This window comes from Hemicordylus capensis, chromosome 1 (genome assembly GCF_027244095.1).
Source record: "Hemicordylus capensis ecotype Gifberg chromosome 1, rHemCap1.1.pri, whole genome shotgun sequence".
Classification (NCBI taxonomy): domain Eukaryota; kingdom Metazoa; phylum Chordata; class Lepidosauria; order Squamata; family Cordylidae; genus Hemicordylus; species Hemicordylus capensis.
In genome coordinates this window covers 440,510,708-440,522,413 of record NC_069657.1, presented here as the reverse complement: position 1 = coordinate 440,522,413, position 11,706 = coordinate 440,510,708, and the positions used below count along the sequence as shown (strand labels likewise).

At 44.6% G+C, this 11,706-nt stretch overlaps 1 long non-coding RNA gene across 1 annotated transcript; it reads left to right on the top strand.

The window, feature by feature from the left end:
• The first annotated feature begins 6,176 nt into the window (after positions 1 to 6,176).
• On the top strand, positions 6,177 to 11,494 carry LOC128322796 (uncharacterized). The gene is made up of 3 exons (XR_008306001.1): positions 6,177 to 6,259; positions 11,208 to 11,289; positions 11,392 to 11,494. It is a non-coding gene; the product is annotated as an uncharacterized LOC128322796 (long non-coding RNA).
• Positions 11,495 to 11,706: the final 212 nt, after the last annotated feature.

Here is an 11,706-nt window from a genome sequence, read left to right as displayed (position 1 = left end):
ACTGAAGTTGGTCTAGAATGTGGCAGCCAGGTTGGTCTCTGGGTCGTCTTGGAGAGACCATATCACTCCTATCTTAAAAGATCTACACTGGCTGCCAATAAGTTTCCAGACAAAATACAAGGTCTTGGTTATAACCTATAAAGCCGTAAACAGCCTTGGTCCTGGGTATTTAAAAGAACGTCTTCTTTGCTATGAGCCACACCACCCATTGAGAACCAGGAGAGGTTCGTCTGCAGTTGCCACTGGCTCATCTGGTGGCTACTCAGGAACGGGCCTTCTCCATTGCTGCCCCGAGGCTTTGGAACAGACTCCCTGCTGAATAAGAGCCTCCCCATCTCTTACAATTTTTTTTTTAAGGCAGCCAAGATGCATTTGTTCATCCAGGCTTTTAATGAGACACTGAGGAGATTCTCACAATCAGCAAAAAGTGGGCTAAGGGAGCCTGGCCTGCTTTTCCCGATTGTTTGCTGCCACGGGAGCTACGCAGCTCCCGGCAGCAAACCTCCAAAGTACCCCTCCCCTTTGCCGAGGTTAACGGAGCGAGCGGTCTGTTAAGCTTGTCTTTCTGATCGTATATTGCCAGGGCGCAGCTCCGCTCTGCGGCAGCACATGAGGAGACCCCCGCCAGGAGGCTGAAACAAGCTTCCTGGCCCTCAGGGTCCCTCCAGGGTGCCCTGCATGCTTGCACAGGGCATCTTGGAACTTCTGGGGGCCATGCAGACCCTGATCCCCACAGCCCCCGCTGGCTCCATGACAGAGCCAGCAGTCATGTGGGCGGCCGATCCAGCTGCCCAGGGATGCCGGCATGCTTCTTTGCGGGGAGAGCGGGCTAAGCCCACTCTCCCCACTCTCCCCATTCAGGCGAGTCTCACTGATCGTGAGACTCACCTCACTGTTTTAATACTTTGATGGTCTTTAATAGTTTTAACGTTGTTTAATTTTAAATTGTTGTCGTGTTTTACCATTTTTACTTGTTTTTTGTTTTTTATTTTATAAACCACCCAGAGACTTGTGTTTCGAGTGGTATACAAACATGTTAAATAACAGAGCTGAACTCATTTATTTACGGTCAATGACCAAATAAAATATGTTAAATAAATAAATAATCTTGTGCCGGTGCATCGTTGTTCGTTGCACTAGTGCAGTGTTAGTCTGGATGTCAACCATGGGCCGGATTCAGACAAAACACGAAACCAGAGGTCTATTCACCTTTGATTTTGCTAGCTGAATGTCTGAACCTGGGGAAGTGTAGTTAAAATTAAAAAAAAATGGACCCATGGTTTCCCTCCCTTAATTCCAATTGTTACCTTCCATTTGTAGTGAGTTATGCCACTGATAACTGCATTTATCACAGTTATCCGGGAGTGCAGTTTGTCTTTGCCTCCAACCAGAGTTAAGGGAGGAAGCTCCTCCCTCACTCTGGCTTCTGTTGGCTACATGGGCTGTCCTTCAGGAAAGAAGGAAGCCCACGTAGCCATCTCCCATGCTTCTTTGCAGTCTCACTGGCTGCAAATCAGAGAGACTGCAGTAGATCTGAATGCAGAGCGGAGAGCATGAGGAGGGGGCACTGGCCCCCAGGTCCACTGGACCCACGGTTCTATATTTTGTATGAACCAGTCCTTTGTGTGCAACTATATCAACATATGCGGTGAGGGTTTATAACCATATGTCTACTCTGTACAGCATGTAGAATTTTGGACGGGTGCACCTTACCCAGTTTCTCTCCCTATAATTCCACATAGGGTGGAGCAAAAACTGCTTGATGCAGTTCCCACCTCCCACACAGTCACGCTCCTTCTACCTTGTAGGGATGAGCCCAAACTGGCTCGGGAAGTTGTGAATGGGGATGTCATGGCTCACTCGAGGACACTGGAGAGGAGTGGGAAGCAGGTGACTTACTAGAAAGTGGGGAGGTGCCTGAGGAGGAGCAGGCCAGTGATATGAATGGGGAGGTAATTGAGACAAGCCAGGGTGACTGTTTGGTGCAGGAGGGGCAGGCAGGGCCTGGTGATCTTTGGAGAGAAGGGTCAGGATCTGAGCCAGAGTTTGAATGGCCACTATCTCCTTGAGGATGCAGACAGGAAAAATGTTAGCAGCAGGTGAGGGAATTACGGAGGAGTAGTCAACTGGCGAGAAGACAGTAGGAGCCGGATTTAATCTATGGCAGCTAGCGGAGGTGGAGTGTTGATTAAGTGCACATGGCTGCTGACTATAAATCGGGCAGCCTGTGCCTTGAACAAACTGCTGGAAACAACACGTCAAATCTGCTTAGAGCTTTTGTCGGAGAGATTGAGACTTTGGAATTTGGGCTTCTCACTCCTGTATTCCTGGTGAGACTGTTAAACCTGGTGAGACTGTTTAGCAGTAAAACTGAAACTTGAGCCACTGGCTATTGTGTCTTATATTTTTGGCCAGTATCTTCCATCGAGTGAGCTCGTGACAGGGGAGAGGTTCCCTTAAAAAGCAGACAAGCAAGTCCTTACCTGTTCCTGCGCTGCCCCACCACTTTTCTGGGCATGGCACCTGCTCTACAAAAGGTCGTGCAGGATGCAGCACCGCAACCGTGTGCAGCCTTTTGTAGAGCAAGTGCTGCACCCAGAAAAACAGTAGTGCAGCTCAGGAACAGGTAAGGACCTGCTTTTTAAAGGAACCATTCCCTGCCCTGCCAAACCGATTCGGCTGTGGGCGCCCAAGCCAGTTTGGAACTTCCCCAAGGAGGTGCTGAACTTGTTCATGCACATACCTACTACCTTGCTTTTTGAATCTACACAAGCATGGATTGGGAGTGCACTTGGCTCTCTTTAACCGGTTAGGAATTCCCCCAATGCAGGTTTTGATCGTGTAAACTAGCCTAGTGTATGTGTTTTTAATCTTAATGTATGATTTGGTAGCTGCTCCAAGAGCCATATAAATCCCATAATAAATAAAAATGTCAAGGCAAAAAACAAAATTATCTTGACAAAAATATATTATATTATTACATAATATATAATAGATATATTATAGATAATATATCTATCTATCTATATCTATATATATCAATATAGATATATTGGTATTTATACAAGGCAGAATGTGTATGTCTTCATGCAACAAATACACACACACACGTTTTTTGGCTTTTTCTAGGTCCATAATGGAATCCATACATTTCACCCAAACTTTCATATGTGCCCAAAACAAGAGTTTGCCAAATCCCCACATTGGACTCAGCAATCCCAGAACTTTGCATCAACTTTAGATGTACAATGAAGATTAAATATTTCACAAGCAAGTCAACTCTTATTTAAAAAAAGGTGGGTGATCGAGTATTATGTTATCATCTGGCTTTCTTTGCATTCCTCAAATTAATCCATTAATCTGATTTCCCTCCCCAGCTTGACAGCATTTCTGTATCAGGAGACAAGAATGTTTGAAGGAGGAAAGCTTCAAATTAATTAAAAATCATAGGTGCGCCTCAGCTAATGTTAAATCTTGTGTATCTCCTGAAAGGTCAAGTTGAATTACACCAGATTTTTGCTGGTGCAACATAGACGGGGCCTTAGCATTTCTCTCTGGAAAATAAAAAATGTCAAATAACAGTTCAAAACATGATGAATACTCTGAGAACCTAGGTTTTGTAGGGTAAGCTATTTTCCTTGGAGAGGTTTATTCTAGAATGGAGAGGCCGGAAGGAGAATGCAAAAAGAGAAGAGAATATACCCAAAGGAAAAAGATACAGGGCTGGAAAGACTGTCCGCAGACAAGCATGTCTTGGGTAGCCCACTCAGACTGAAGTTATTTCTGGAGATTTATTCCCAGTATTGTATGTCACCGGGAGATTAGTGTCAGTTAGTGGAGTCTCTTGGCCAATCCTGGAGGTTTGGGATGGTGGCAACTGTCATGAGAATTCAGAGAAGGGCAGCCATTATAGACTAATTATAGTCATTATAGACTTAATTGATTACAAGATAGGACAAGTTTAACAGGAAGTACAGGCAGGAAGTAATAATAATAATAATAATAATAATAATAATAATAATAATAATAATAATAATTCGATTTCTATACCGCCCTTCCAAAAATGGCTCAGGGCGGTTTAAAAAGAGAAATAACAAATAAGATGGTTCCCTGTCCCCAAAGGGCTCACATTCTAAAAAGAAACATAAGACACATACCAGCAACAGTCACTGGAAGTACTGTGCTGGGGGTGGATAGGGCCAGTTACTCTCCCCCTGCTAAATAAAGAGAATCACCACGGTAAAAGGTGCCTCTTTGCCCAGTTAGCAGGGGTAGTAGGAAGGGACTCTGTCTCCAATTAGGATCACTACTAGCAAATGCTAGTGCCACCTACTGGCTGGACATATTACAGCAACATTTCCACAAAGCAACCAAAGAAAAAGAAGGCAACACAGAAGGAGGAGGAGGTGGTGGTTCCCTGTCACCAGAGTGCTCACACAATCTAAAACATAAGATCGACACCAGCAACAGCCACTTAGGGTAATAGCAGACAGTGCTCACATGTAGTCACTCATACAAATGCAAACTAAGGCAAACCCAGCTTAGCTAAGGGGACAACTCAGGTTTGCTACTGCAAGACCAGCTCTCCACTCTGCAGGAAGATGGGCCAAGGTTGCAAGGCTGTGCGGGTGGTTTCCTGGGAAGGTAAGGGCATCAAAAATTGCCACTTCTGTACTGCATTGGGAATTGTTGTTTTCCTTCTCCTTGTTGGGTTGCTGGTATATTATTTAAAAACAACCCTTTCTGCTCCTCACCCAATATGTCTCTTCATCCTGCTTTCCCTCACAAATCTTGAAACACTGAGCCATACACGGAGCTGAGGAATCTTGCATTTTCATCCCTCGGCATCTTGATCTCTCAGCTTCAGTATGAAACAGCCAGGCAAACTTTTCATTTATTTATGGTCAGCTTATGATTATTAGCAACACTCCCCTCCCCCACTGCTTGCCCTCCCAAATCTCCTGCCCCTGCACTTTCTTTGAAAAGATAACACATTTCAACAGGGTGAGACAAATTGCTATGTCCCATTATAATTTGCAGGAAAACTCAGCCTAGATAGCAAAACAAATTAATTTTAACACTGAAATTTGGTTTATCCTCTGCATTAGTAGCAATCATTGCCACATGCTTTTTTTCTTCATTTGAGATGCTATTTTGCTTTTGCATTGCTAATGCCATGTTGAATCATGAGAGATTTTCAAAGTTATTTTTAAAAATCCAGCCAAAATTGTCTTTTGGTGAAGCCAGCGCCTTTTCCTTCCAAGTGCCCCTTTTCCTTTTGCCTCTATCCACATTAGCAGAGCACAAGAAATATTTTCCTGTCCACTTTTCCATCTGCTTTAATTGCCTAAGCCACTGTTCAGTTTATCATGCATCACACAAAATTATTATTTTTCTCAAATGAATTGCCCCTGGCTCCATTTCCCAATTTGATTTAATAGGGGGTGGGGCTTGACACAGCATGGCAGAGCAATGGGCTATTTATGCTTTGATTAAACTATTTTTAAAAGGAGCTTCTGGAGCCACTATGCCCCCCCCCCAACAATGCCGCAGACATTGGGTGTGCAGTGGGGCATTGTGGGGGAAATCATGTTGGCCACCCCGTTCTTGTGGCAGCCATCATGCTTTTTTCTCACTATGCCCTAGAGTAGCGGGTCCCAGCCTTTTAAAAGAAGTGTATCCCTTCTCAGCTCAAACTCCGCATAGAAATTGGGCGAGTGGGTATACACACACAAATTGGAATGTTACAGTAATGAGACAGGCTACTCCAGACACTGGTTTACATCCAGAGTAACGTACTCATGAGTACTCCCACTGAAATAATCATTTTGAAGTTAATCCTATGTGAAGTAAACTTGTCCCATTAATTCCAATAATTATTTTCTTACTAGCTGACCCCCGCACAGAGCATCTGTGCGCTCTTTGGGGCCGGCGGTCACCTCTCCTCCCCCTTCTGCCCCAGTCTCTGCTTCTAGGCCCAGCCACCTCTCCTCCCCACTGCCACTTCTGCCCCCCCCGACTTTCTTTCCCCCCTCCTGGGCCCTGCCTCCCTGTCTGGGCCGGGCCCGCTGCCACCTCTGGCCTCCACGGCCAGGCCCGCAGCCGCGGCAACCAATCCTCCTGGGTGCGCCTCAGCCAATCAGGTGCCTCCGCAGCCCAGCCAATCAGCTGGGCTCCCGGGACGCATGTTCTAAAGGCACACCCAGGAGAATTATACATATAGATTGAGTATTGTATGGAGTTGGGGCTAGGACGTTATGTAAGATGTTTTTTATAGAATTGTGTTGCTGTGTATGTTATTGCTTGTAAGCCACCCTGAGTCCTATGGGAGTAGGGCGACATATAAATCTAAATAGATAGATAGATAGATAGATAGATAGATAGATAGATAGATAACTTATGAGCAGAATATCTGCAGTGTGGGGAGGCAGGGGAGCTCTGAGTACTCCCTGGGTGCCCTTCAAATACCCCTAGGGACTCTGGAGCAACACAATATTGGGGACATTGTGGGCAAAATATGGCAGGTACCAGAAGGTAGCTACAAAAAGGAGCTCTGATGCTTCTTTCCTATTGTGAAAACCGTTTCTCAAAAACAAAAATGCCCTGTAGCTGAGTGGTAGAGCATCTCTTTTGCATGCAGAAGGTCTCAGGTTCAATCAAGCCAGCGTGGTGTAGTGGTTAGAGTGCTGGACTAGGACCGGGGAGACCCGAGTTCAAATCCCCATTCAGCCATGAAACTTGCTGGGTGACTCTGGGCCAGTCACTTCTCTCTCAGCCGAACCTACTTGACAGGGTTGTTGTGAGGAGCAACTTAAGTATGTAGTACACCACTCTGGGCTCCTTGGAGGAAGGGAGGGATATAAAATGTTAAATAAATAAATAAATAACCCTGGCATCTCAAGGTAGGGCAGGGAAAGAATCCTGCCAGAAACGTCGGAGATCGGCTGCCAGTCAATGTAGACAACACTGAGCTAGATGGACCAACGGTCTGACTCAGTAAAAGACAACTTTTGATGTTCTTTTTATTTTTAGGCTTTAAAGAAGGGCTAGAGAGGGAAGGAGGGATCAGCAAAAATTGACCCTTCGGTTTTGTACAATAGGAGTTCTAGTCTGATAGTGGTTGACATGCAGACTACTCATGAGTTCTGATGAATTGCCCATCAATTTCAGTAATTTAGTCTGGATGTCAGCCTGTGATTTGTGTGTGTATTGTGTAGTTAATTAATAATCATAATCATATTCTGTGGTTTTAGATGTTTCTGTTTAGGTTAATGTCTGTAGTTACACTGGGTGACATTTTCTGTTTTTAAAAAACAAAGCAGAGGATGTGGCTGAGACCTGCTCAGCTAAATAAATAAAGATAAACCAACAAATTAATATATGACATGCATTTCCACTGCTCTGTGCAGCCCTCTTTGAATCTTTTGCTACTACTCTATATAATCAGAAGGCATGTACAGAGAATCCATGGCAGCAATCAATAGCAAGGAATCAAGTAATATATTCAGAGAGCTGGTAGTGCTTGCTGGAACACTAGTCTCCTACTGAAAAGACACATTTTCTGGGCTTCACCTTTGAAATGCAAGATGTGAAACAAGCCTTTGATATTACGCTTGGACAGGTTTCAGTCTAGGAAATCTATCTTCCTTTTTATCCAGTTGGCAATTCTTCTGGTTCATACCGTACAAAGGGTCGGTCACCTTTCCAATCAATCATAAAATACCAATATAGTGCAATGGAGTATTTGTATTTGTGCATTTTGGGGGTCATCCTGCTGGGATGATTCTCTGTCACTTCCTCTTGGTTCTGTATGGAGCTTTGTATGCTAGTGGTGCTAAGGAGACATTCTATAAGAGCAACACGGCTATGAACAGTGACAGGCAGGTCTTTAGCTATCATATGGGCTGCACACGGGCCACCGATGCCCAGAACTGCCACACCTTCGTGCCCTCACCTGTTTTTGGTACTCACTGGCATGGGCAGGGGGGCATCCCTCTGCTACCTGCCTTTGTAGCCCTGTATATCACTTATCTTATCTTATCTTATATTTTACATTTATATCCCGCTCTTCCTCCAAGGAGCCCAGAGCCCAGAGCCCACTACATCCTTGAGTTTCTCCTCACAACAACCCTGTGAAGTAGGCTAGGCTGAGAGAGAAGTGACTGGCCCAGAGTCACCCAGCTAGTGTCATGGCTGAATGGGGATTTGAACTCGGGTCTCCCCGGTCCTAGTCCAGCACTCTAACCACTACACCACGCTGGCTCTCAATATCATATCATATCAATATATGAAAAAATGATGGGTGATGTTTGAGGCTCCCACCTGTCACCACTGGCCTGCCTCCGAAGGTCCTGGCTGTCCACCTTCTGCTGCCACCACCAGCTTGTGCTAGTGCGGTGACATCATTGGACCATGGTAAAGCCTGGCAAAAGAAGGCAGGTCAGTGATGATGATGCAACCTCAAATCTCACCCCAGAGCTGCCATCAGTGTTGCTACTCCCCTGGTAACAGTACTTCTAGAAATGGGAACAACATCATTGTGCACCCTGGGGGAGCAAATTACTGCTTTTGGGACAGCTGCTAACCCTGCTGTGATTTGTCTTTTCATAAGTCAGAGCTCTTACATCCAATAGTTGCTGAGGTTTCAAAGACTGCTACCTAAGGTTCATATCACTTCCCCCCCTCCCTTTCATAGGGTTTATTTCATGGGGTTTATCTGATTGTGCAGCTAAGTTGGTGGATAAGTGCAGATAAGTTCACTGGCATCCTGACTCCCGAAGCAGTTGTGGGAGGAAGTTGCACAAAATCAAAGCTGTTGGACAGGCTAGGTCCGGAGCTTGTGTTGTGCCATCACTAGCAGGCTTGCAGTTGTGCAACTTTTGCACATCCTGCAACACTCCTCATTTCTTTTAATTTTTTTAAATATTTTCAGATTTGATACACTTTTCATCTTAATCTAAATTTTCTGGTGCCCATTTATATAATCTTAATTGGGCCAGTTTGCATGAGCACAGGATAGGGTCTCGCCAAAAGTGCACCCAACCTGATATCACAGCAAAATATCCCAAAATGTTATTGGGATGTCCTTTAATTGCTGCGGGGGTGCTTACCTGAATCACCCCTCTACATGTGCCTCCAAACACTGTTCAAGCAGAGTTTTGGAGTGCATGTAGAAGGGTGATTCAGATTATATGATTGTTCAAGAGAGTGTTTTATCATAGGATAGTGGTCTAGATCAGGGATTCTCAACATTGGGTCCCCAGATGTTATTGGACTCCCATAATCCCCAACCAAAGGCCACTGGGGCTGGGGATTATGGGAGCTGAAGTCCAAAAACAGCTGGGCAACCAGCGTTGAGAATCCCTGGTCTAGATATTCTTGGAACACAGATGCCCAGGAGGGGGGGAGGTTGATTATTTTTCTTGTTATCAGACTCTGATAAATATCTATAGCTTATAAGACTACTCTGTATGCTGTAAAACACACACACACACACAATGAAGGGTTATTCAGATGAACACCCCCTGATGATTAAAAGGATGCCCTGACAGCATGTTGGTATGTCCTGCAGTGATGTCAGGGTGGGCGTGCTCATGGCGTGACCCTGTCCTGGTTATGTTTGCTGGCTGGTGTTCATCTGAACTGGCCTTTGTCATTACATCCTTTTTTGGTTAAACAGGACTCTAACAATATGGCTTTCAACATAACAAACAATTCTTTTTAAAAAGCATCTAATTAGCAGCAGACAGCAAAGCCTTATTTTAAGCGGGTCAAAATGCACAGTGTCTTTATTTTCCCATGTAAAATGTTGAAACCAGATCTTGTTCTTGTCTGTTTATAAATTAATTTTTAAAAACTTGGTAAAATTCTGGAATTTGAGAGGCTGTTTTTGAACTGCCCCGTTCAGAAATTCTGAATGAAGTCAACCTCCCCTGGGTGGGTACAGTCAACCCAGTGTCTGATAACTCTTTTTCCATCTAGAGAGATTCTCTAACCAGTAGCCTGGCTGGGTTCCTCAATAATTGGGGAACCTCATGAGCAGATTTTCTGGGGGCACAGAGAACTGGGGGCAGAGGGAAGATTGGCAAAAATTGCTCCTCCCCCTTGCCCAATGGAACCTTGGGAACCACATCTAAAAAAGGACATTGTAGAACTGGAAAAGGTTCAGAAGAGGGCAACCAAGATGACCAGGGGCCTAGAGCACCTTCCTAACGAGGCAAGGCTACAACACCTGGGGCTATTTAGTTTAGAAAAAAGACAGCTGTGGAGAGACATGATAGAGGTCTATAAAATCATGCATGGTGTGGAGAAAGTGGACAGAGAGAAATTCTTCTCCCTCTCACATAACACTAGAAGTCATCCCATGAAATTGATTGCTGGGAAATTTAGGACCAGCAACCAGAGGTACTTTTTCACACAAGGCATAATCCACTTGTGGAATTCTCTGCCATAAGATGTGGTGACAGCCCATTACCTGGATGGCTTTAAGAGGGGTTTGGATAACTTCATGGATGAGAGGTCTATCAACGGCTACTAGTTGGACGGCCACCTCCAGCCTCAAAGGCAGGATGCCTCTGAGTACCAGTTACAGGGGAGTAGCAGCAGGAGAGAGGGCATGCCCTCAACTCCTGCCTGTAGGCTTCCAGTGGCATTTCGTGGGCCAGTGTCTGAAACAGGATGCTGGACTAGAAGGGCCTTGGGCCCAATCCAGCAGGGTTGTTCTTATGTTCTAACTTTTTCCATTTGTGCAAGTTGTTTTAGGATCCAGCCCATTGCATGTGTAGAATGGGAGGAAAATGGCACAGAGCGAGCGGCCCTATCCTGTGTCAGATTATTGGTCCATCCAACTCAGTATTGTCTTTACCAATTAGCCTTCAGGGTTTGAGGCAGCCCTACCTGGATATGTCAGGGACTGAGCACAGGACCTTTTGCACATAAAGCAAATGTTCTATCATTGAGTTACTGTATATGCCCTCCCCCAAACTGAAGTGGGAGCAAACAGGAAAACGATATTCATGTCTTTTGTCCAGAAGTACTTGTGTTTAGTTATAGTGGGGAAGTAAAGGATGGTTTTAAGCTTCACAGAAAGGATGGGCTACACTAATAATATTACTTACTAGTACTAGCTGTACTATTACTAAGTACACTAGTAAGTATTATTAGTACTAAGCAAGCTGTACTATTTCATAATGTGGCTGCCTCCACAGAGAAATGCTGCCCCATTTGGCCTGAGTGCTGCCTCTGAGAATGGTGGGATACAGAGCAAAACCTCCTCCATGGATCTTGCAGGTGAGGATTTTTTCTCTTAAAGGTGACTGTTACCCACAGTTGCTTTCATAACAAATGGAAGGCATCTCCAATTCAAAGGTTTTTTTTTTTGTTTTTTTTTAGGAAAACAAAATCCAGCTATAAAATCTGTTTGACCTTATCAGCATAAGCTGAGCTGACAGGTCTCTTCTTGATGGGTGAGTGTGGTTTTGGTAGTGAATTGTAGCCCAAAAGGCATTAGCTATTGCTAGGTCTTTCCCCCCCTTCTTTGTTGGTCTCACCTGAATATAATTGGGTTCATTAGCACCACAAAATCATCTTCTCACAAAATGTGCAAAAATAAAATAGTCACAAAGTTCTGGGTATGGTTTTGTTTCCACATAAAATAATTACATATGGGTGTTTTTTTAAAAAAAATTATTGAAATATGCATAGGAA